The sequence below is a fragment of the Bidens hawaiensis genome, unplaced genomic scaffold (assembly GCF_021521415.1).
Source record: "Bidens hawaiensis isolate Kalapana, Puna unplaced genomic scaffold, B.hawaiensis_p1.1 tig00017254_1, whole genome shotgun sequence".
NCBI lineage: Eukaryota > Viridiplantae > Streptophyta > Magnoliopsida > Asterales > Asteraceae > Bidens > Bidens hawaiensis.
Window position 1 is genome coordinate 327,423 of NW_027492615.1, and position 24,636 is coordinate 352,058.

The window sequence follows — 24,636 nt, forward strand, 5'->3', positions numbered from 1 at the left end:
CTCATTTATTTATGAAACAATTTATCATCAAAGCATAAATATATTACTAACTTTCATACAATAAAAAAATAAAAATTCAAAAAATAAAAAATTATTAAAACAAATAATATAAAACAACCCCCGTAATACGGAGAATAAAACTAGTTTATAATATATTCTTGAGAATGACACAGCTGACCGGCCAAAATCCACCTCCAAATAAGTAGTGGACCTACACCCGTTAGCCAACTCCTATTATTTTTTTGGGTACATATGTGTTAAAATCTCGATTGACCCTATAAAATTTTGACACTGATTCTATTTTGAACCATATGAAAATTTTTTCTGAGTCCACCACTGACCCATTGCTCCAAATCCATTTCACTTTCCCGCTGAAACTTCCGACTAACGAAACCGGGATTGTCGTCGTGACTATAAGTATGCATCAATGCCTCATTTTCTGTTTGATACCATTAATCTGTTTTGTAAATAATTGGTTAACAAACGAAATATTAACCCATTTAAAGGGTATTTAAATTATAAATTGTTAATACCACCTGGTTGATGATTAATGAAATAATGAGGCATAATTGAATTGTCAATGATTTATTTCATTTCTCTAAATTAAATACTCCTGTAACAAAATGTGATCAAGATAGAGACGAAGCTTTGACGAATTCACGAGAGAACTCAATATCCAAATAAAAATATGAAAAATGTAACTAAAAGTAAATGAACTCAAGACAAATTTAAAGACATTCAAGAACCATATATGCTCCATAGAACAAACAAAACCATATATATAATAATAGTGATAGTTTCCTGCTACCAACACATGCATGCATGCAAACTCTAGAGTCCCAAAAACATAATATATACTACCTTAAACCTAGCTTTGATTATATCATCATGCAACATGTTCAAGTGCAAAACAAAGCTTTTCATGAACCCTAAAAGACAAAACCTTAATCATCATGCCTTCCTTCAACCCATTTTATCTTCACAACTTGGTTCCAGTTGGTTTTTAACACATAATATTCGTTACTTATCTTCCACTTCGCGAGATTTAGCATAAGTTTTCGCCTTTCTGGATCAACACGCACACGCTTATGTCATGTTTATTTCCGAGTAACATTTTCTCGTTTGCCGTTAAGAACCCCAGATTATTAACTTTTGACACCGGAATCAAAAGCCGGCCCTGGTTACCGGTCACATCCGATGATGTCAGCCTCTTCTCGATCACTAACTCGGCCTCCTACCCGCCCATACATTTAATAAAATCCATCGCACCTCACCTTCATTGTTGTTGATCATTGTTTCATTAAACTTAGGGTTTACCGGAGATACTGTTCTTGAATCTTTCAACACTAAGACGCCATCATCTTTATTATCACCATTATTGTTCTTGATCTTCTTTCGATTAAGAATAGGGGTTTTGGAATGTGTAGACGTTGAAGCTGTTTCAATGGCATCATTTAAATCAGAAACTAGGGTTTCAGAATGTGGACGTTTATAAGGAACGATTGGTAAACATGTTGTTGATCCACCGAACTTGAAGATAATCTTTCGAATGTTGGAGGTTTCTTGATCATCACATCACCCACAGCAGCCGATTCTCTTTGTTGAATCTCTATAAGTTTCTTGCGCGTGATTTTGATGGTATTCTGAAGATCATCGTCGTGATACTTCATTGCAGCTAAGAATTCACCAATGTATCTTCTGCCCGTTTGTTCTTTTGTAAGGGTTTTGCTGATTTTCGCCATTGACGTACGACGGAAGAAGAACTCGTTTTGAGAAGTAATTCAAATGAAGAAGATGAAGAGGAAACTTGCAAGGCAAGTAGAAGTTGGAGTTTTATAAATAGGCAATATGATATGAAATTTAGTATTATTATTTAAAACGAATAGCTAGAAATCCAACGAATGGGGTTGAAATGGATGAAAAAATTTAGGGATTTCATATTAATTGTGAGATTCTGTGTATCATTTTCTTTTACAATTTTAGGAAAATTATTTATACATATATATTCTAAATATTGTAACCTTAGTTTCCAAGTTAAATATTTGGCCTCTAGAATCCGTCTTTTATAAATTTAGCATTTATAAATGTAACAAGCTAACTATTTGTGCTAATTATATTAGGGATGTGCGTGGTGCGGTTCCGTACGGTTTTTGGCTAAAACCAAAACGAAAATCAAAGCTTCGTTTTTTCGAGTTTTTGAAGCCGTTCGGTTTAGGTTTTTTCATTTCGGTTTTTCGGTTTTTATTTTGGTTTCGGTTTTTGCCATTTGAGCTTGAAATTTTATGGCGAAAAAAAAGTTGGCAAAAAATAATGAATTAATAATTTTGTTAATTGTAAAATAATAGACTGTTATACATTTGTTCAAAAATATTGTAGTTACATATTTATTAAATTCTTATAAATTAGTTAATATAAAATTTAAAAAAACAAAAACTTATTAATTCGGTTTGGTTCGGTTTTTAGGTTTTTTTTACATGCAAAACCAAAACCGAACCGTTAGTGCGCTTTTTACAAAAACATAAAACCAAACCGTCGGTTTTTGTTTCCGTTTGGTTTTTTCGGTTTGGATTTTTCGGTTTTTTTGGTTTCGGATCGGTTTTTTCGATTTCTTGCACACCCCTAAATTATATAAACGCAAGTCATGTTCATTAAGCAATGTGAATATACTACTCTAATAAAATAATACTATTTTGTGTCATTTGTCACTCTCTCAGTCATCCTCATATTTTTTAAACCCATTTTATTATTTGGATCCCGTGTGGGTCATTACCCAACCCAAAATATCCTTATTCTTATGTATATATAAAGCAAGTGTGTTAATGTTTATTTATTTCTTTATATATATATATATATATATTAACATCATGTTTATCCTTAAGTAATAAAATTAAATAATTTAGCTACAGAAAAAGATCATGCCAAATGGGATTGAGGTGGTTAGAATATTGTTTTATTATTATTTTTTAGTATTTTCAGGTATATAAAATAAAAGTCAATTAAAATACTTTTTCTTAAAAATTTTCATTATATACATTGACTGCATTCTTATAAATTTGTTTATCAACATACTAACCATTTAAATTTGTTCTGTTGGTTTATTATGGAAAGCTAGAATCATAAAGTTTTTTCTTAGCTATCATATATATAACAAGCTTTTATTCCCTGTAATAAAGGTTTGTTTTATATTATTCGTTTCTAATATTAATATATTTTTTTGGATTCTAATTTTATTTATTGTAAGCAAGTTATTAATATACTTATAATTTGATAATGAAAGAGTTCACAAATAAATGAGTTGTTATAACCCGGTTTAAATGCTATATGAGTTTGGTGAGACCAATGACCCGTTTTTTTTACTATGAAATTGTTTCTTAATTATAAATAATATCTTTAAAAAAACCGGATACTAATTTTTGTATATCCCTATTTTATAGGATATTCTTACTAGTAAATATTTGCGTAATGTTTCTTTAGTAATTCCTATAATTTTAATATAAATTGTAAGTTTATTAACAATATATGATAATTGTGTTGTCATTGTATTTTGATTAATGTTCAAATTTAAAATTTTCACCAATTCCCCGTGTAATACATGGGGCTCAAACTAGTAACATATATATGGATGAAATGTAGAAGTACGTACTACATGTATTAATATTTCTTTAAACGGGGAAATTATTATTATTATTATTATTATTAACGAATACAGCAAGTTGTTAGAAATACCAATAAACTCATAGGATCGGGTTAGTCATTCAAAAGGGGGTGTGGCGGCGTAGTTTTTTGTCCGCTTATCCACCTCTCTATTATAATTGGATCATTTTATTTAATAAAGATTATATATAAAAAAAACAAAAAGTTACCAAACTTTATTGTTCAAACTAGGTTATTGACCCGTGGGCACCACAGGTGAAAAAATATAAATCATGTAACATTCACATGTTTCTAGCATCAACTTATATATAAATCATGTAAAAACATAACATTCAACTAAAATAAAATCCATTTTACAAATATAAATTAATAAATAGTTCCTTATAAACCACATTTGTAGTTTTATTTGTAACTTTACCTTCCTTGTCTAATATAGGCATTTTAACACCGTCTCTACTCTTCACTCGTGATTAAGCCACATATAGTTGACCATGTGTAGGCACCGGTTATCGCAGGCATATGCCAACTCTTGCAAGTGACTGGCCTTGACTTTTATTAATGGTCATTGCAAAACAAACCGCAACAGAAAACTGTCTTCGTTTCAATATGAATGGCAGTTTCTTATCTGAAGGAGTTAGACCACTACTATTTATATAAGTGCGAAACCCAATGTTAGTGCCTGAAATAACCTTTACTTAGATAAAGCGCATCCCCATGTTAATTACTTGTAATCTGGTTTTGTTGCATTAACCGTTATTCTGATCAATATTCCTTAGTAACATTATTGACACGCTAACTTTTAGAACCAATCTATGATTCGGCATATCAGATATCTTTAAACCATTTAGAAAATCGGTGAGTGTAATGCTGGATCGAAACCAGGACCAACAGTATCAGACTTGTCTGTACTATTAGTACTAAGATATTCAACTTCTTTTTCGGGAAACAAAGACAAAAATTTGTCATTAATATCTTGGACAACCTCATTTAAAGGTGAAAGTATGACCCTTTCTTGAAAATATGAAATATCATTAAAATTTTCCAATAATGTTGGATATACAAAATCAATCAGATCAGAAATAGGATCGGATGAATCACCAATCAAAAGATCATCTAGTATATCTATAATGGCGTTGTTGTATTTATAAATAAACGATAATTTTACATGAATTATTAGACATCATAACTTATTTAATCAAATATAAAAACATACAAAGACTAACAAAGATAAATGAAAAATTAAAATATTTTATAACTTATATCATGAGTACAATAATAATCAAACAAAGAAATTAGTCTCCAAATCAATAAAACAATTTTACAATTTTGATTCAACAAAACTTCTATCACAATGTTGATTCAATAGATAATAATGTTTATTACTCTAAGATGGTACTCGTGTTTATTTACACATCAATTTAAATATTTGTTGCACATCAATGTTAAAAGATGAACAATATCTAAGACATTTCTTTTTATAAGTATATTTTAAACTTATGTTATAAAACAAACTGTTATGACAATCTAAAACCTAAATTTAGTCTTTCATAATACTATAATTAATTGATTTTCTAAATAAAGTCTTAACCAATGTTCAATATCATATTAATTTTCATTCAAGTATAGTTGACATATAGTTGATTCCTAATATATATCATTAAGGAAATTAGACAAAGCATTCTCATCCATTTTCTTATAACTTCTTTATGGATAAATTATGTTAAATAATGTCACACCCCGCCTCGACGGAATCGCGAGCGTGCGACGAATCATGGATAATCACAGTTGTTGATTAAAGCAAACATCACATTCATAGATCACCAAATAGTTTTATTATTTTACAAAATAAAAGGTTTGAAAGCATTTCAAAACTTGACTTAAATATAGGATTCCCAAATCTATGACTCAAAATAATTTAAGTTATAGACAAAAATCCTCCAAAATAGGTGATCCAACCTGCAATGCTTGGCAACCATAATACTTCTTACTTGTTTAGCGACCTGAAAAACATACTTGAAAACGTCAACATAATGTTGGTGAGATCACAAGTTTAATGACACGATATAAATCATTTGTTTCGATAAGTTAAAACGTTGATGTTAAATAAGGAATTTAAAACGTGTAAAGTAAAAGTAATGTAATGCATAATCCTTCGTAAACTTGCAAGGAATACGAATTAATATATAACACATGACCCTATAATCAAACCTAAATCTGTTATGTATGCCCGATAGTCGTGCCATTACGGTATGAATTATAGAATATATGTTCCCATTAACACGTCGGTTAGAGCGACTAATCATGAGCAGGGGATCAATCCCGATAGTACTACCCACATATTCCTCGGCTAACCCCATAGTTGATGATTATAGAATGCATTGATCCGTAGATCTAAGAGCCTCGAGTTACTCATGATTATATTAAGATTATTTATTACGCATTAAAAGATTAAGTATGTTTCCACCCCAAAAATAGTAAAACAGTAAAGAGGGGTTGTGAAACTCACCTTAGTGTTGGTGAGTGGTGATGACAAGAATCTTGACGTTATCCGACATAAGTATGTCCACTAGACAAGCTAGGTGGAGATTTCTAGTGGGGGAGATGAGGATGATCTTGAGCAATCCAAAACAAGTTCTCGTACTTGTAGAATCTTCCTACTCCTTGGTTTCTTCTTGACCTTCAAGCACCTTTTCTTGAACTTGACTAGGCCATGGAGCTTATTTAATGGTTATGATGGTGATGTTGGATAGAAATTGGATTAAAGTATGGGTATGGTATTCGGCCGTGAAGAGAGTGATAAAGGGGAAGTATGATTTGTTTGGATTAGTGTTTGTTAGTTGAATGTATGTCCAAGCCACCTTTTATAACCTTTTGTTTCCATAACTCTCTTTTTTTAAATTATCTGTGTGTGTGTATGAGTGGAAAAAGAGTTAACAATTTAGAGGTGGTAGTGAAAAGTGAACAAGGGTTGAAAGTATTTTTTTAAGTTTTGACATATGAGCCTTCCCTTTTAGTGTAAGGATTCTTTAAATTTATTGGTTGTAGCATGACAAGTGCATGCATGACAATTGATCCTCAACCATGCTAGATGACAAACAAAATCCTATGGATGCATGTGTGTGTCGTTTAAGTTAATTTAAAAGGATGGTATGGTTTGACTCTCATTTCCAACTAATTTCATTTGTTCATTAGCCTATTTGGTGTAAGGGTTTTATATATGGCAAGTCTTCCTTTGTTAATAGGAAAATAGTGATATTTTCTTTTATCACTAATAAATGAAAATTCTGGATTGGCATGCATGTGATCATGCTTTTTTTTAAGCACACACCCATACAACGTATTTTTTTTAATATATTAATTTAGTTTATGTATCACTTTTATTATCATTATTAGTTTATAATATTATACGCGTTTTCTTTTCTTGCATATTTAGCTTTGTACGTTTAGACCTTTATTATTCAATTTCCTATGTTTACTTAGATATGTTTATTATATCACGTTTATGTTAAACACTCATTCGGTTAAGTATGAGTTGGTTAAGAGGATTTAGTTTAATAATGTGGGTTATTATACTATCGGTACGTTTGGAATAAACATATATATTTATAAAAATATAATGTATCGTCCTTCTAGTAGGAATTTGCGTACTATTTTAGTATTCCAAAATATAGTATCACCAACTTTTGTTTATGACGGGTATTTGTACGTGTGACGCGGTAATTCCTATATTTACCTAAAGTACCTAACGAAAATGTTTTGAATTTATCACCTCTAGGTGATGAATGATCATGCTTGCGCGTTAAAATGCCTATGCTAAAGATAATAACGATTATTTTTATTAATGAGTTGTACGGATATTGACCTGAAAATGTCGGTTGTCACATTCTCCCCTTGTTTAGAAAATTTCGTCCCGAAATTTTGTCGAGCTACTTGTGACCGGTTCCTTTGGGAATAGGTGAGGGTATTTGCGTTTCATTTGGTCTTCACGTTCCCATGTGTACTCAGGACCTCGTTGTGAATTCCAACGCACCTTAACCAGTTTGATTCGGCTTCTACGGAGCTTTTGAATCTTCCAATCAGAAACTTCAATGGGTTCTTCAATAAAGTGAAGCTTGTCATCAATTCTGATCTCGTCGGGTGGGATGATAAGTGTCTCATCAGCTAAACACTTCTTCAGATTCGACACATGGAAAGTGTCATGAATGCTACTAAGTTCTAATGGCAATTTGAGTTTGTAAGCAACGGGACCAATTCTTGCCAAAATTTCGAATGGTCCAATGAACCTAGGATTGAGTTTACCTCGCTTACCAAATCTAGCGACACCTTTCCAAGGTGACACCTTAAGAAGAACTTTATCACCGACATTGAGCTCTAACGGCTTACGTCTATTATCGGCATAACTTTTCTGTCTATCTCTTGCCGCCTTTATACGATCCCTGATTTGGAATGTCTTATCAGTCGTCTCTTGAATGATCTCAGGACCAGTCTTCTGTTTGTCACCAACTTCTGCCCAACAGACAGGCGAACGACACTTCCTGCCATAAAGCGCCTCAAACGGTGCGGCTTTAATGCTGGTGTGATAACTGTTGTTATAAGAAAACTCAATCAACGGGAGGTGAGTATCCCAATTACCACCAAAGTCCATCACACAAGCACGTAGCATGCCTTCCAAGGTTTGGATATTTCTTTCGCTCTGGCCATCAGTTTGCGGGTGATACGCCGTACTCATATGCAATCGAGAACCTAAGGCATTCTGTAATGACCGCCAGAAATTTGATGTGAAACGACTATCCCTATCGGAGATTATAGAGATTGGGACCCATGTTTTGAAACTATTTCTTTTAGGTAGATCCTAGTTAATGCTTCCATGCGGTCTTTCTCTCTAATGGGAATGAAATGAGCGGACATAGTAAAACGATCGACAATTACCCAGATGGTGTCGAAATTATTTCTTGTCTTAGGTAATTTCGTGATGAAGTCCATGGAAATCTGTTCCCATTTCCATTGTGGTATCTCAGGTTGCTGTGGAAGACCCGATGGTTTTTGGTACTCAGCCTTGACCTTGGAACAAGTCAAACATTTACCCACATATGTAGCAATATGTCCCTTTATATTGGGCCACCAATAAAGCTCTTTGAGATACTTGTACATTTTGTCGGCTCATGGGTGAATCGAGTATCTAGACTTGTGAGCTTCATCCAACACTAACTCACGTAGACCCCCAATATATGGTACCCAAATCCTATTTGAAAAATAGAGGGTTTCGTCGGCCTTTGTTTCTAATTGTTTAACCATTCCTCGTAGGGCTTCACCTTTCAAGTTTTCAGCTTTAAGGGCTTCTTGTTATGCATTTCGAATTTGAGTGGTGAGGCTCGTATGTATGGTCATCCCCAATGAACGGACCCGAAGTGTCTTAACCCTTTCCTTACGACTCAAGGCATCAGCTACAACGTTTGCTTTACCCGGATGATAACGGATCTCACAGTCGTAGTCGTTAAGCAGTTCAACCCATCGACGTTGCCTCATATTTAATTCTTTTTGATCGAATATATGCTGAAGGCTTTTGTGATAAGTGAATATGGTACACTTTGTACCATAAAGATAGTGACGCCAAATTTTTAGTGCAAACACCATGGCCCCTAACTCCAAGTCATGAGTAGTTTTTCTCGTGCAACTTTAATTTCGAGAAGCATAGGTGATCACTTTGTCTATTTGCATCAAGACACATCCTAATCCTTGATGTAATGCATCGCAATAAACAACAAAATTTTCAGTACCTTCAGGGAGGGATAATATTGGCGCACTGCACAATTTCTGCTTCAAAAGTTGAGAAGCTGACTCCTACTCTTCGCCCCATTCAAATTTCTTATCCTTTTGCGTCAGAACAGTCATTGATTGAGCTATTTTAGAGAAATTTTCAATGAAGCGACGGTAGTATCCGGCCAATCCTAAAAATTGACGCACTTCGGTTGGAGTCTTTGGTGCTTCCCAATTCTTGATTGCTTCAACCTGAGCAGGATCCACGTGTATACCATTCTCATTGATCACATGCCTAAGGAATTGGACTTCTCGAATCCAAAATTCGCATTTTGAGAATTTGGCATACAATTTCTCATTTTTAAGCAATTCAAGAATTAGTTTCAAGTGTTGTTCATGTTCCTCATCAGTTCGTGAGTATATAAGAATGTCATCGATGAACACAATCACAAACTTGTCCAAATAAGGTTTGCAGACCCTATTCATGAGGTCCATGAAAACAGCAGGCGCATTTGTCAAGCCAAATGGCATGACTAAAAACACATAGTGACCGTAACGAGTCCTGAATGCGGTTTTAGGAATATCCTCCTCTTGAATCTTCAACTGGTGATAACCAGATCGCAAATCAATCTTCGAGTAGAAACTGGATCCTTGAAGTTGGTCAAACAAGTCGTCAATCCTCGGGAGTGGATAACGGTTTTTGATGGTGAGTTTGTTGAGTTCTCAATAATCGATGCACATTCTAAAAGTTCCATCTTTCTTCTTGACGAATAAGACCGGAACTCCCCAAGGCGAGTAACTTGGTCTTATAAAGCCTTTATCTAATAACTCTTGCAGTTGATTTTCCAATTCCTGCATCTCTGATGGTGCTAAGCGGTATGGCGAACGTGCCACAGGTGCGGCTCCTGGCACTAAGTCGATTCGGAATTCGATTTGTCGTGGTGGCGGTAATCCCGGCAAGTCTTCGGGAAAGACCTCAGGAAAGTCTCGAACGATTGGTATGTCCTCGAGTCGACGCTCTTCTGGCTTCTTCTTGACAACATGAGCTAATAAGGCATAACATCCTTTCCTTGAGTATTTGCGAGCTCTCATACATGTTATGATTCCTAATGCAACACCTTTCTTTTCTCCCAGAATTACCAAGGTTTCGCCCGTTGAAAGTGGTATGCGAACTAGTTTCTCATGACAAACGATCTCGGCATGGTTTTTAGATAGCCAATCCATTCCAATCACTATGTCAAAGCTTCCGAGCTCGACAGGTAATAGGTCAATATTGAAGGAATGATCCTCGAGGGTAAGGACACATCCCTTAATGATTTCACCAGTTTCAATTAACTTACCATTGGCTAACTTTATAGTATATTTGTCTGTTAATGCACTAGACTCTTTACCCAGAAGATGTTTGAATTTAGTAGAAACGAAACTCAAGTCGGCACTGGTATCGAAAAGTATAGAAGCATAACGATTATTTATAAGGAACGTACCAGTGACTACATTCGGGTCCTGGCGGGCATCCTCGGACCCCATCACAAATGCTCGGCCGCGAGCTGGATTGTGGTTCTGATTCTTAAGCTTAGGGCAATCCTTTTTGAAGTGTCCAGCTTCCCCGTATTCATAGCATGCCTGAGTACTCTTTTCAGCAGGTGGCAGATTGACTCGACAAGTTGTTACCTTGTGACCATATCTCTTGCACCGGTCACACTGTGTGCACCCTCCGGTGTGATGGTAACTACATTTGGCACACTTAGGAAGTGTCCCGACATATCCCCCGGGTTTAGCAATATTGGTTGCGGTACATGCTTTCGCGGTCTCTTTCTTTTTGAACCCACGATTACCGAATTTGTTTCCTTGCTTGCCTTCCCACTTACGTTTGTTATCGACCTTCTTTACCTCTACAACTACCGCTTTCCCCACACTTGTTCCCTTTTTGGGTAGCAATCCCATTCGAATAGCCTCATCGGTTAAACTGTAGGCTAGCGAGATAGCCTCTTTGATAGTAGAGGGTTTGGATGAGGTAACCATACTTCGAATTTGAGGTGCAAGTCCCCAAACATACTTCTCGATCCTTTTATATTCAGGGTTCACCAAGTGTGGCACCAAACGAGCCAACTCATTGAAACAAGTGGTGTAGGCAATGACTTCAGATCCAACCATAGTCAGGTCCACAACTCCGCCTCGATTTTCTGAAGTTCATTTCGAGGGCAATATTCGTCCAGCACCAACATCTTCAATTTCCCCCAAGTGAGTTGGTTTGCACCTTCCCTACACAATGATTCAACTTGGGAACTCCACCAAGTGAGAGCTTCATCAGCCAAGGAACATGTGGCATATTTCACTTTTTGGTCATCGGCGCAACCACTGATATCTAGCACGTTCTCCATTTTCTCAACCCATCTCATGATTCCAACGGCTCCTTCTGTACCGTTAAAGCTACGGGGTCCGCAGCCAAGGAAGGCTTTGTAGGTGCAACCCCTATGTCTGTTTCTGTATAGTCAACGTACATGATTTAACGAGTGATTAGTTTTAGTTGATGACTTTCTTTTCACATGGGCGGAATTTTGTTTTCACTTACCAGTAGTAGTCCTCACTCCAGAGTCATCTCCGGATCCACTTCCTCCACCTCGTGGTGCTCGAGAATCAATACCGGATCCTCCATTCGTTGCTCGGTTGGCCTCGTATTGAGCCAAAGCTGTAGCCACTTGTTGCGAGACAAGCGAGGCGATGTCGGCAGCTGTCATTGGAACTGCATCGCTAGAGTTGTTATTGGTGTTTCTTCATTTGGGAGCCATGTTTGTTTTCTTTCTAATACACACAATATATAAAACAAAATAAGACAATATATACATAACAATATCATCACATGAACGAGAAAGGTAAACAACCAAAGCGCCATACAATATCATAAACATAAAGAAATACTTGCTACATTGTTCATCAAAGACAATACAAAATAGACAGGGATCATCAGTCCTGTCATATACAAGTTTTCAAAATACAGTACGATAGATATTGCATGGGCACAACCCGCCCAACATAGGCTAATGAGTAAAGTGTGAAAGCAGGCCGAATAACACGGCGAGTCCAGCTACAACAGTGCTAACAACAGATAACATCATGGCGGATGCAACACGACGTACCAAGTCCTCAACACCATCACGCACCCCAGAAAGTGTCTGACAATCCACATCCATATGTCCTCTCACATCATTCATGGTCCTCCGAGTGCTCCTCACATCTACACCCATCAATCTTAGCTCCTCTGTCATCACCCTCCTCATGACCTCTACATCCTCAGTGAGTGCGCCAATGGAGTCCCCGACTCCTCTACGTATAGTAGCCAGATCCTCACCAAGAACCCTAACCGTATCTTCCACAGCAATCGTCCTCCCCAATACTTCCACAGTCTCAGTATCGATCCTCCCTAGCAACTCATCCCTCACGCCTCCCATCACGCGAGAAGCATTCCTCCTCATGTCTCCTACCGCATCCTCAACCACATCTAGCCTCTCAAATGTCCTAGTCACTTCCTCAGTCACCCTACGTATCACACGCTCTTGTAATGCCCTCATCGCATCCCTAGTCTCTCTAGTCACATCAGGAGCTAACTCCAACCGGTGGTCGTGAAGGGCGATCCTATCCACCAGGGTCGGTATGGTAAGCTCTAATGGCTCTTCGGTAGTGATCAAATGTGGGGGAGTGACTGATGTCTCACCCACCTCATATGTAGACGGAATGTGGTCCTCCCCTCTCCATTTCTTCAAGGTCATCGATGTCCCAAGCACACAGAAATCAAGCTTCTTCATTTTAGGTGGTGCGCGTGATGGTTCTCCGACGTCTTTGTTGTCCCGATCAGCTAATTTCCTCTTTTCAGGTAGGCGTGGTGTCTTCCTAGCACTCTTACACATGAGAGTTCCGTCCTTCTTCTTTCGGTAAAATATTGGCTCTTGTCCCGGTTGGAGATCCTCTGGTGAGGTCTCGCGAATGACGATACGACGACGTGGTCATGGTGACTCGGGCACCATGGCGGGAGGTGGTAGCGCAACCTCGCGGTCAGAAGGAACCTCCTCTGGCTCAGACTCAGAATCACGATGAGAAGACATGACTGTGAAAACAATACCCGTATAATATAACTTATGTGAAATATGCAAGGTGATATGCAATGTATGATATGAGATACGTGACTATTGAAAACGTTTTTGTTGAGTCATTTAGTTATAGACCAGACTCGTCTGATTCACTATAACCAATGGCTCTGATACCAATCTGTCACACCCCGCCTCATCAGAATCGCGAGCGTGCGACGAATCATGGATAATCACAGCTATTGATTAAAGCAAACATCACATTCATAGATCACCAAATAGTTTAGTTATTTTACAAAATAAAAGGTTTGAAAGCATTTCAAAACATGACTTAAATATAGGATTCCCAAATCTATGACTCAAAATAATTTAAGTTATAGACAAAAATCCTCCAAAATAGGTGATCCGACATGCAATGCTTGGCAACCATAATACTTCTTACTTGTTTAGCGACTGAAAAACATACTTGAAAACGTCAACATAATGTTGGTGAGATCACAAGTTTAATGACACGATATAAATCATTTGTTTCGATAAGTTAAAACGTTGATGTTAAATAAGGAATTTAAAACGTGTAAAGTAAAAGTAATGTAATGCATATTCCTTCGTAAACTTGCAAGGAATACGAATTAATATATAACACATGAGCCTATAATCAAACCTAAATCTGTTATGTATGCCCGATAACCGTGCCATTACGGTATGAATAATAGAATATATGTTCCTATTAACACGTCGGTTAGAGCGACTAACATGAGCAGGGGATCAATCCCGATAGTACTACCCACATATTCCTCGCCTAAACCCATAGTTGATGATTATAGAATGCATTGATCCGTAGATCTAAGGGCCTCAAGTTACTCATGATTATATTAAGATTATTTATTACGCATTAAAAGATTAAGTATGTTTCCACCCCAAAAATAGTAAAACAGTAAAGAGGGGTTGTGAAACTCACCTTAGTGTTGGTGAGTGGTGATGACAAGAATCTTGACGTTATCCGACCTAAGTATGTCCACTAGACAAGCTAGGTGGAGATTTCTAGTGGGGGAGATGAGGATGATCTTGAGCAATCCAAAACAAGTTCTCGTACTTGTAGAATCATCCTACTCCTTGGTTTCTTCTTGAGCTTCAAGCACCTTTTCTTGAACTTGACTAGGCCATGGAGCTTATTTAATGGTTATGATGGTGATGTTGGATAGAAATTGGATTAAAGTATGGGTATGGTATTCGGCCGTGAAGAGAGTGATAAAGGGGAAGTATGATTTGTTTGGATAAGTGTTTGTTAGTTGAATGCATGTCCAAGCCACCTTTTATAACCTTTTGTTTCCATAACTCTCTTTTTTTAAATTATCTGTGTGTGTGTATGAGTGGAAAAGAGTTAACAATTTAGAGGTGGTAGTGAAAAGTGAACAAGGGTTGAAAGTATTTTTTTTAAGTTTTGACATATGAGCCTTCCCTTTTAGTGTAAGGATTCTTTAAATTTATTGGTTGTAGCATGACAAGTGCATGCATGACAATTGATCCTCAACCATGCTAGATGACAAACAAAATCCTATGGATGCATGTGTGTGTCGTTTAAGTTAATTTAAAAGGATGGTATGGTTTGACTCTCATTTCCAACTAATTTCATTTGTTCATTAGCCTATTTGGTGTAAGGGTTTTATATATGGCAAGTCTTCCTTTGTTAATAGGAAAATAGTGATATTTTCTTTTATCACTAATAAATGAAAATTCTGGATTGGCATGCATGTGATCATGCTTTTTTTTAAGCACACACCCATACAACGTATTTTTTTTAATATATTAATTTAGTTTATGTATCACTTTTATTATCATTATTAGTTTATAATATTATACGCGTTTTCTTTTCTTGCATATTTAGCTGTGTACGTTTAGACCTTTATTATTCAATTTCCTATATTGACTTAGATATGTTTATTATATACGTTTATGTTAAACACTCATTCGGTTAAGTATGAGTTGGTTAAGAGGAATTAGTTTAATAATGTGGGTTATTATACTATCGGTACGTATGGAATAAACATATATATTTATAAAAATATAATGTATCGTCCTTCTAGTAGGAATTTGCGTACTATTTTAGTATTCCAAAATATAGTATCACCAACTTTTGTGTATGACGGGTATTTGTACGTGTGACGCGGTAATTCCTATAATTACCTAAAGTACCTATCGAAAATGTTTTGAATTTATCACCTCTAGGTGATGAATGATCATGCATGCGCGTTAAAATGCCTATGCTAAAGATAATAACGATTATTTTTATTAATGAGTTGTACGGATATTGACCTGAAAATGTTGGTTGTCATAAATAACTATTGAATACATATAATAATAATAATAATAATAATAATAATAATAATAATAATAATCTAATATTGTTTTAGTAGATTGTGCTCCTAGCTTTTATGCTTCTTTCATTGTGTAAGTTTAACCTGTTTTCTTTTAGCTGTATTTTTTTACCCATTTAGACAAATTGCATCTACTCGGGAGATTAAACTTTTCGTTATATTTCGTACATGCTAATTTGGTGTTGATAAAAATAGAATTTTTATTTTGTTAAAATTTAAACATAGAAATAATCAAAAAATATTTTTTCATTATGGTAATAATATGAATAAACTAAGAAAACAATCCGTGTTCACTAATGATTATTTACGGAGAAAAATGTATAAATTAAGGAGAAACCGTATTTTATTTTTATCAACCACTATTTGTTTTATGTTAAAATAATTTTATGCATTATTTTTAGGTGTTTAAAAATATAAGATTTAATGTAAATTAATGTTTGTCAACTTAAGAATTGATTTGAAGTCAAAACTTATATTAGGTCAAAAAAAGTATTATCATTTTGTACAATAAAATTAGTGATTAAAATACAAATTAAAATATTAATTAGTAGATGATGTATATGAATATGGTTGATTACTATTAAAGAAACTTTCTAATTAATTTTATTTAAACGAATATAAGTTGAAATTTACAAATAATTTTTATTTCTAGTTAGTAATAAGGTATTGATATATTTTGATACCATAATTAAAAGTGTAACAATTACTAAATAAATAATTAAATAATACAAATCAATTTTTTAAGTAATTGTATTTAATTTAACGATAATTTTCGTAATATGATTATTATTGATATAAAACGATTATTGATTTTTGACTCTAACAATAATGGTTTTTTATTTTATAAAATATTGTAACAATAGAAAGTGAGTTAATTTGATAATAATGATGAAATAACAAAATGCTTAAGGTACATAAATTCATGAAGTCAATCGATGCTATTTTTAGGCATATGCATCTTGACATTTAAACATAATTATAAAATTGCCAAATAAAAAAATGTAAATTTTTTTAAGATTAGAAAGTATCAAAATTTTTATAATGTCAATAAGTATTGGTCAAATAATGTTTGCCGAGTTTGAGATACGACTACAAATAGATTATATTGCAACAATTTGACAAATTATAATTGTAGTGTTTGTTATTAAGATTTGGAATGAAAAAAAAATGCATGCTTTGTATATGAACAAAAACATATAATTATACAAAAATTGTAAACAATAAATATTTAAATTGTTATAAAAGAATTTTTATTTTAACTTTTGTTAAGAAACATTCAATAACTTTTTTTGATAGATCTATTAAATCCAATGCTAGAGTTCACCTCTATGAATAGAAAATATTATTAGTCCACTTCAAAAAAATACTTAGTACAATTGTATTGTAATAAATACACTTAAAAAATTGATTTTTTTTATTTTTGTAATATTATAATGTGATTTTATTTTATACATTAATTTTGACATTCAATTTGTAGAAGTTTGTATTTAATTTGTAAATTCCGTATTTAATCAGTTATATAAAATATGGGGGGGTTTTACTAAAGGTATAAATCTTGTAATTTAGAGATAATTAAAAAATGGTCAAATATAAAAAATAGAAATAAAGACTTAAATATGTTATGAATATTAACCATAAGTTAAAGGTATTATATAAAAACCGAATTAAATAAATGTACATTTTATTATATATTTTATTTTTGATATTTTGGAATAAATATATTAATAGATTTAGTTGAAATTGACATAAAATTATAATAACTTGAAATATTTATAAATGGTTATTAACAACATTAATATTGAAATTTATGAAATTGTCAAATTAAATTTTGGTTTTTGAATAGCTAGTGAAGTCAAACTATATAACACATTTTTGTAAACTTCACATAAATAGTGAAAATCCAAATTTGAATGGTGAAAATCGGTTTCTAAAATGTCATATTAAATGTGTATTATTTTAAAATGTTAAATACGATAATATTGAAAAGTATAATAATGTTTTAAATTGCGTTGACATTAGTGATTTAGTTGGAATTTGAACAACAACAATATAAGATTAATTATATTACTATAACTAATTTAATGTATTATAGAATGATCAAATAAATTTCATTTCCGGATTATATAATAATCAATTAAATTACATGAATTGTGAAAAAAATACATGAATAATAACAAAAATATACATTAACATTAAACAATAAATAAGACATCTTGTCAACAAATACTCAATTCATTATATCAAGTTGGGGACAGTAACCTGAAATAATAAAATTAAATATTAATATTAATATTAATATCACATAATAAATAAATTACCAATTATGGAAGATTTAAATTATGTGAACAAATGTAAACCTTACCGGAAAACGGTATAACCTTACAGAAAAAACATATAAATGTGTATTAGTACAAAATCGGTGAAGACTTAACCAATAAGTATTAGACATTCATCGTCCAATAATTAGTACAAAATTGTGTGAATAACATACTAAAATTAATGAATGTGTAATTTGGAATCAAAGTAAAAGTCCGGATTATGGTAAGTTATTTATTTTTATGTAACAATACCATTTCATCTTGCAAAATCATCTCTATAGACCAATCTTCTCTGGGCTTATTATTATCCTTGATACGCCATAGTTTCAAAATACGAACCTTGAGGACACATTTGTTGTTAAGAACATTCAATTGGTTCAACAATGTAATGTTTGTTGGCTCCATCTTCCTGTTGGTGAAAATTTATAAATAAGCAAACTATTTATTTTTTAACAATTATACTTTGAACCGAACAACTAAACAACAAAATGAATTATATAAGCACGACCAAACTATATACCTTACAAAGAAACAAATTCGTTTTTGTTAATTCCGGTGTGATGGTGTGAGAATTACTGTGTGAAGGTCATAGTATTTATACACAAGTATAAATGTAATTAATTAAAAATCATAAATTAGGGATTGAATTAGCTTTGAATATGGACGAAAATTAGGAGATCTTTGATTACGGATTTTAAAATTTTGAAGTATTTGAATTTAATGTTGTTAAATAATATTATTATATTATAATTACAATATAAATAAATTAATATGTTTAAATCTACACCATATTTCAACATACATCATAAAGATAGTAATGCACAAAAATATGTAACTAATTTATTTTTTATTTATTACCATTAATAAAATTAATCATCAGTTGAATAATTGCATAATTGATATAACTTATAAGTTGTAGATTTATGATAATTTTAGAATCCCAATGATAATTGTTTCTTGTATAATGAATTTTATTTTTTTATTTATTACCATCCCTAAAATTAGAATCATTATGATAATATTATATCCTTAATCAAATGGTTGATATGATGATTATGTTAAAATCATTCATACCACGTATATATCATAATTGATTATAATTTTGAAATTTCATAATCAAAGTAATCCTTAATCATATGGTTGATTTGTTCCTAATATAGAGAAGTTTACTCGCAATTAATCGGTCAAATCGCATAAATCTAAAATTAAAACCATTATTTATCAATTAATAAAATAAACAATTAAACATTAAGCAATAATAATAATAAATAACAAACTGACATTTGATCGAATACCTGGTGGGCAGCCTAAATTAGTGTATGAAATCATATAAAAAATAAATATAATTTCATGAGAAACAACATACACCAACATAATACCTTATGTTTTAAGTGACCGGTAGAAACGTTGATAGTTTGTTAACACAGTCATGGGTAGGCCGAATTGCTGTAGATTAAACGTCCAGCTGGTGAACAGCTTCATCGACGGTGGACAATCAATTTGCCGGATAAATGAAATGAAGGTAGAGATCCGTGGAAGAACAGGATGAAGGCGTGAAAGAGGGGATAATTGATTTGGGTTTAAGGTAAAATACATTATAATAAATAATGAAAAAGGAAGAATATAAATGATATAAATTAATATTACTAATCAATAATCATTTAATAGAATTTATTGTCTAGTATTTTTATTTATTTTAGAATTTTTTTGTTCACATCAAAAATAGATAAGTGGTAGATAAAAATGGAAAGTTTAAGAATCCACCAATAAGAAGAGGCCATGTTGAGTTAAACTCTTTGTGCTAATAGTATAGTTAGACTAGGTTAAAACCCTTGTATGGTGTGGCTTAAACCAATAGCATGCTAGAGGAAGAGAATGGATGAGTCGTTCATAAACATTCTGATCCGTGTGGTAGAAAAGGCGAACGTGATCAAGTCTTGGGGGATGGTCAACGATATGATGATTTAGTGATGATTTATTCACTATATATATTGGTTATTCTTATCACGTCACGTGGACTTAATTGTTTTTATTTTAGAGTTTAACTCATAGTGTTTGATTTAGCGAAATGATAACAAGTCAATATGATAATGGGTTATGTTGGTTTCATTAAAACCTAGTTGTTAGACAAGTTTTGTTTTCATAAGGTTTAATTGCCCGTTATGCAAACGGGCCAATGTGAAAATTTTTTAACAGAGGTTTTACTAACATGTAAATAATAAACTAGTTTATGCGGTTAATATATTTGGATAATAGCCTTCCTTATGAAAGGTTTAAAAAGGTGCACATATTTTCCGCAAAGTATTTAACACCTCATAAATGTAAAAGTTAACACGAGTTAGTGAAAAGGACCTAAGGCCCATGAGTATATTTTAAAGCCTATGGTGTTAAAGCTGAGTTAGCAAGGGTTAAGGAGTGATATACTATTCATTTCATGGGCTAAGGAGCATTATATGCAAGATATGTCAAAATGTTAACAGGTTTTAAATAATATGCTATTCATTTTTATTTTTTTTATATTTTTGAACGGGGGATGCTAGATAAATATTTTGGTTTTTTTACTTTTTTAATTTTATCGTTTTTTTTTTGTTTAATAATTTTTTCATTATTTTTTTGATTTTTTTAGGGTTTTTCTCTTAAAGAAATAATGTGATATAGGTGATTGAGGGTGTACCATAAGAATTTGAGAAATGATCAAGGGTTGGGAAGAGTGTTCCCCAATTTCTCACTTTTTGAGAGTTCACCAATGAACTCACCCTTAAATACACACACACAGACACGCACATATACATACATACATACATACACATACACACACGGGTTTTAATTGCTCAACAATTTTGTTGACAAATTAAATTATTTTTACGCATACTGCTGGTAATTATATTGGATGAAGAGAATGTTGAAGAAACATAGTTATGCTTTAGGTTATTATTAACTAGATATTGTTTTGAATTTGTTTGTTATGGAAATTATTAGATTATTGTAATTTCTTTTGATGAATGGTGTACTTGATTTGAATAGTAAATAATTTTTGATATTGTCATAAATTATTGTATGATAGTGTCTTGACTGCTGTGAGCATCGGTTTACACCATGGCATTTTCGTCGTAGGTTGGGGTGTGATAGATTGGTATCAGATACATGTTGTAGGATAGACCACTAGAAATTGCCTAGTGACATGCTTAGGACCCTATACATGTTTCTATATGGCCTTACGTGTTCTGTTTAATTGTTTTGCAGCTTATTAAATATATATTTATTCACCCAAACTCCGAGGCTACACCTCATTCGGAAAAAGTTTTCTTTATTTTTTTTATAAACTTTAAAATTTATTTATTTTCGGGAAACACCTTAAGAATTCCCCTAAAATATTTTTATTTTACTCTTTCTCCTTAAAGAAAGAGAGTATTACGGGCTCTTGTAGTAAAGGGGGAGATACTATGATTCAGGAAAAATGGTTCTCGAAAATAAAAGGAAAGATGGTATTCCTCTCCAAGGGGGATCCCGAACACAATATTTTAACATATAGGCCAAAGCTGAACATACGTCATACGATCGAAACTTTAATCAAGCAACGTAACCAATGTAACGACTACATTCCTTATTTAAAAAACGAATTCACGGTTATTTTGTGGCTAAAATCGGTGATTCAACGTATCTTATATTATTTTTAAATGTTTAGTTGGGTAAAGAACCCAGGGTGATCCATGGACACTCCAATTATCCATTTTCTTAACCCGTTTTAATTATTATATTTTTTTGGAACATTATTATTTGTGATGATTCACGAGATGCTCTAACTACCCAGATTCGATTTCGATGATTCGTTATTTACTTGGACCATTTAAAATGTCATAGAAAGCTCATGGACGATCCAACTCTCTCATCTCGATAATTCGTTAATTAGTTAGGCCATCTAAAATGTCATGGAAAACTCATGGGATGCCCAACTCACAAATTTTATGATACGTTATTTTTTTTTGTCATTTAAAATGTCATGGAGGGCTCATGGGAGACCCAACACATCAAATTTAAAATCCACGGTGATACATGAGAAAATAGGACTTCACCTTATATATGAATTCCAGTAATTTTCTAAAGGTGTGTGGTTATGTTAGTGCATTAAATGTCTATCGTCTAGGTATTGTATGTGTTGTGTTGTTGATAGCAGTGTTTGGAATGTATTGTAATGTGTTGAATGCAATAGTTATAAGTTGTATAACTTACACGACGCATAACTTATGTGTCTTGTATGTTATCTTCCGTGTAAGTCTAAGTAGGCCTATATATAGGTTGATTGGCTATTGCGTTCATTTGTCTTATAGTCCATCTGTACTTGTTCTTATATTGTCATATCATAATGTGTATTTCACTGCTATCAGTGAATAAGGAAAGAGTTAAAGAGATATTATTGTGATTTTTAGCTTGTTATGGTGTCTGCACATAAGATTATAGAGTAAATATTATCGTGAACGTTCTTATACGTCTTGTCTATCGATCCTTCACAAACTTTCAATTGGTATCAAAGTTATTGGATCATTATTGTCACACCCCGAAAACCCCGAAAACCTTAGAAAACCTTAACTTAAATAGCGGAAGACTAAGTCATTCGGGTGGTGACAGACGTCGTTTCTGCCAATCATAATTAAGTATACATTTATAATGAAAGTTGAACTTTATTTAACAATCAGAGTTACTATACGTGTTAAATTACACTACTATTATTCAAACTACAAGTTCAACATAAAGTCAACAACTCAACATTTTCCATTCAAACACACATCACTATTTTCCCGCGCTCTTCACGGAGCTTCAGTACTTCATTCAATTACCTGAAAAGCATATTAAAACAAAACGTCAACACGAACGTTGGTGAATTCTCTTTATTGAAAATAATATATATATATACTTATATATATATATATTATAATGAAATAAGGCAATCGAAATTTCAATATAACTCATCATGAAAATCATAATAAACAATATTATACCAATTTATCGAGAAATAATGTAAACGAATACTTATAAATTCTTTCCATACCATGGTTCAACAACCATTATTTTATCATCTATTACCATAAGCAACGATGGTGGCCTTTTCCTACCGTTTTTTTAACATGGTAATTATATCTTTCAAAATTCCCAATAATCGAATTTATCATAAAAACGAAGCATTTTATCTTTTAAAAAAATTGTACTGTTGTAGACAAGCAAGGAATGTTTGACATTCTCTGACCTAACCCTAATTTGTTAACGGAGAGTTTACGAACTAGGGGTGATTCGTCAAGCGATTCTTTAATGGAAGCTTAACGAACTAGCCTTAGTTCGTGTCCCAGTTCGCTATGGAAAAGATAACGAATTACCCCCGATGCGCTATGACCGTTAGTTAACATAGATAACGAATTAGAAGGTCCAATTCGTTATATGGACTGATTCATCAAAGGACCAGTTCGTTAGAGGGTCCAATTCGTTACAAAGACCAGTTCGTTATGATAACCCAATTCGTTAAGAACCAAGTAACGAACTAGAAGTTTAATAAAATGACATAACAGTCCCTGGAACCCGCTGCCAGGGGCGCTACCCCCGGACCCTCGTTCCTTGAGGGTAATAATTAAACTAGAAACACGATATGGGTAGTGATAGTTAAATTGATACGTGTAATTGTTATACAGTTAGCCGTGCACAGCTCAAGAAAGGAATAACCATAAACGGTGAACGTAACCGAGTTCAGGTGAGTTTCTAGCCCCATTTCCTTGTTATGTTTTCGGGGCTGTGTGCATACTCGATGTGATAGTTAATACACTTACCTTAAATGATAAGTTTATGCCATGTATGATTCATATGTTAATTATGTATATCTTGAATGTGAACGAAAGCTTGTCGGTACGTGAACGATCTTCGGATATTGCACGTAGTGACAAGGGAGGTATGTATGTAATAGATGAATGTGTATGATAGATGTATGTACAACATATGAATATGTATGAATAAGTAAAGAATGTATATGTATGTTACGGGTATGTGAAGACAGAATGTACGAAGATGAAGAAGTAAGGGATCAGACCCTAATTATATCTGAGATAGAGAAGAAAGGGATCAGACCCTAATAATATCTGAGATAGAGAAGTAAAGAGGGATCAGACCCTACTAATATCTGAGATAGACAAGAAAGGGATCAGACCCTAATAATATTTGAGATAAACAAAGGAATGAGGGATTAGACCCTAATAATATCTGAGATAGAAAAGGAAGGGATCAGACCCTAATTATATTTGAGATAGAATGGACAGTAAATATAAAGTATGAAAGGTATAAAGTATGTACGTATATATGAAAGTATGAAATGAAAGAAAATTAATAAAGTAATTATTATGTATCTTCGGATGCATGATTGAAGGTAAGTGTATGTATTGTATGATGTATGATTAACTAGAACTCACTCAG